This window comes from Alexandromys fortis, unplaced genomic scaffold (genome assembly GCF_014885135.2).
Source record: "Alexandromys fortis isolate MF-2015 unplaced genomic scaffold, M_Fortis_MF-2015_v1.1 scaffold_216, whole genome shotgun sequence".
Taxonomy (NCBI): domain Eukaryota; kingdom Metazoa; phylum Chordata; class Mammalia; order Rodentia; family Cricetidae; genus Alexandromys; species Alexandromys fortis.
Window position 1 is genome coordinate 74312 of NW_026068089.1, and position 3301 is coordinate 77612.

A 3301-nucleotide genomic window follows, 5' to 3' on the forward strand; every position below is an offset into this window, starting at 1 on the left:
CAGTGGAGCTGGAGTTACCAAACTCAATCCTCCGCACGAACAGTGTGTTCTTACACCTGCTGAACTGTCTGTCTCTCCAGCTACTTTTTATTTCGGGACAAGGTCTCATATGATCCAGGCTAGCCTCAAACTCACTGTGAAGCTAAGGGTGACTTTAAACCCCTAACCTTTCTGCCTCCACCTCCAAGTCCTAGAATTACAGGTGCTTGCCACCAGATCTCGCTTTATGCAGAGCTGGGAACTGAACCCAGGTCAGGCTTTGTGCATTTAGGCAAGCGTCCTACCAAATGAACTACATCCCCAACTCCAGCTTTTCTAATAACCCCAAACTGGCAACGATCCAGTTATTCTTCCCTTCTGACTGAATAAACAAACGGTACATCCTCGGGATGGAGATGAATCATGGCATATGCAACAGCTTAGATGCGTTTCCAGAAAGCTGAGAACGTGAGGATGCTTGGGAGGGGAAGGCAGAGGGACAGATTTGGTGGCTGTGCTGGGGCTTTCATGGCACCCTGGCCTACAATGCTGCTCCATTCAGTGTTCACCTATGACTGCCCAGTACTTCCCACCTACTGGGTGCCCAGTGAGCATCTGTTGCAGATGTAACAGGACTGGATTTAAAAAAAAAAAAAAAGAGAGAGATGAAAGAATAGGTATGGCGTGGAAGTTCACCAGCAGAATGTCCTGACCTCACGAGGGTTGTCCAGCTGCTTTGCCAGCCTCGTCTACATTGAGACTGGCTACAGGAAATGTGTCTCCTGTGATGCAAGGCTGGTAGAGAACTGGCAGGGATAGTTCCAGCCCTGTGAGATGGACAGGGACAAGTTTCTTCTTTTCATGCTCCCTGTGCTTTGTCCAAAACCTGTATTTCCGCTTATAACCACAGGGTGGCAGTGCGGCCCCGCACACCATGAAGCTGCCTTCGTTGCACCATCTACTGTAGCATTTTCTCCATTGCCAAGAAAGGACTGTTTTATTGTTGCTTAGAGAATGAGAGCCTTGTGTGGTGGCCCTACACTTTAAGGCCTGGAGAGGCCACCGCAGGGGCAAGAAGATTGTCATGAATTCGTGGCCAGCCTGGGCTACATAGTGAGCTCTTGTCTTCAAAAAAAGAAAGATAAGTAATATGGGATGCCCCCCCCCCATGCTGTGATTACCATTAATGAATAAAGAAAGCTGGCTTATGAGGGCAGAACAGAGGTAGGCAGGGAACACTAAACTGAATGCTGAGAGAAAGAAGGCAAAGTCAGGAAATGCCATGTAGCTGCCTCCGGGAACAGACGAGCAGGAACCTTGCCTTGCTGGTACACCACAGCCACAGGGCGGCGATACACAGATTAATAGAACTGGATTAAATTAGATGTAAGAGTGAGCTAGAAATACGCATAAGCTAATGGGCGAGGCAGTATTGTAATTAATACAGTTTTTGTGTCATCATTTTGGGGCTGAGAGGCCAGGAACAAACAAGCAGCCTCCTACAAGGGATAAATAAAATAAATACACTCCAAGGAGTTCTCCTCCTTAGAGAAACACCCTACTCCGGCAGTCTCATGCTACCTGCTTGGCTTCCACTAGGCAAGGACTGAAATTTAATTTCCTGATGGCTCTTGCACCATAAGACCCTAGTTGCCTTCTTCCTGCCCACGAACTTGCTACTTCACATCTGGGTTTCCTCTGGCAGTTTTCACCTCTGTCTCATGTCAGCGGCATGAGCCGGGAAAATGATATCCCTCTGGTTCACCGCCCCTTCTCACCTCACCCATACTCCGCTTGCTTCAGGCGCCCAGCCCAAGTTTTCTCTTCTCCTCCTTCATCTTTCAGCATTAGGGATCAAGCTCAGGGCATTCTTGCTAAGCAAGTGTCATACCTCTGAGTAACAACCCACATGTGTGTGTGCATGTATATGTGTATATATATATATGTGTATATATATGTGTGTGTATGTATGTAGACATGTGTGTATGTATATGTAGTCTCAGTAGTGTCTTAGCTTTAAGGTTATTTCTCTTCTGTTGTTTTCTTATTTTTGTTTATTGAGTCCGTTTTTCTCCAGATCCCTCTAGAGCCAGAGTTACAGGCGGTTGTGAGCCATCCAGTGTAGGTACCAAAGTTGGTCTTCTGGAAGAGCCTCATTCAATCTTCTCCACTGATCCATCTCTCCAACCCCAGGGCAGGGCCTGGCTTTGGTTTTGTAGTTCAGGCTGGCTTGGAACTCTCCATCCTCCCCTCAGCCTCCCGAGTGTTAATCGGTTGTAGTCTTGATGTTCTCTGGAGTCAGAGTGTCTGGGCTTAAATCACAGCTCTTCTACAGACAGGCTTTAACCTTTTGTGTTCCGGTCTTTATCAAACCAGGGTAACAGGATCACCCACATAGAGATTGCATCTAAGGACAGCCAAGTAGCCACATGAGCTGCTGAGGTAGTGCTTGGCCTATCATAAATGGTGTGTGTGTGTGTGTGTGTGTGTGTGTGTGTGTGTGTGTGTGTGTGTGTTTGCTCTTCTTTAGCATCTGTGAAGGAGAGGTCGCCTCCACTGGCCCTTAGTTCCCTCCTTAGCAACACTTTTCTAGTCCTAAAACCAGGTGTCTGCACCTACTGAGAGAAGCAGCCCCACTCCCTAAAACCATTTCCCCAGTAGCTGGGTGCCAGAGACTCCTAGTCCCCACCCTCTGCTGGATCCAGCTTCCTGTGAAGACCCTGGGAAATCCTTAGTCTGTATCTTTGGTGATATCTCCCTGTCTTTACCACTTTCCCTGTCCACAAGGTATGAAATCAAAGTTTGCCTGTTGGGCAAACTGAACACGGCTGCCATGTGTTGTACTCCTCTAGGGACATGTGACGACTCCCATGACCTGGTTCTCCTATTGCCCTGCACCTTCCTCGTCTGCTGTTTCCTGAGAGCTGCCTCTGAGCCTTCTAGTCTCAGGCCCTTTATGGCTCTCCTCACAGTGACTAAGCTTGTGTGTGTGTGTGTGTGTGTGTGTGTGTGTGTGTGTGCACGTGCACGAGCAAGCATCCTGTATTCACCAACTCTGCTGTCCTGCTCTGGTGTCGATGCCGGACTTCTTACAAAGACCAGACTCTGTTCCCTAAATTTCCTCAGCTTTGAGTGTCAAGTCCTTGATGTACGCCACTTACTAGGCCTCCCTGTCCACTTATCTACCTCCTTGCATTTCTTATTTTTTTTTAAGATTTTTGAGATTATAATTACATCATTTCCTCCTTACCTTTCCTTCCTCCTAGACTTCCTATGCTCTTTCAAATTCATGGCCCGTTCCTTTAATTGTTCTTATAGATAC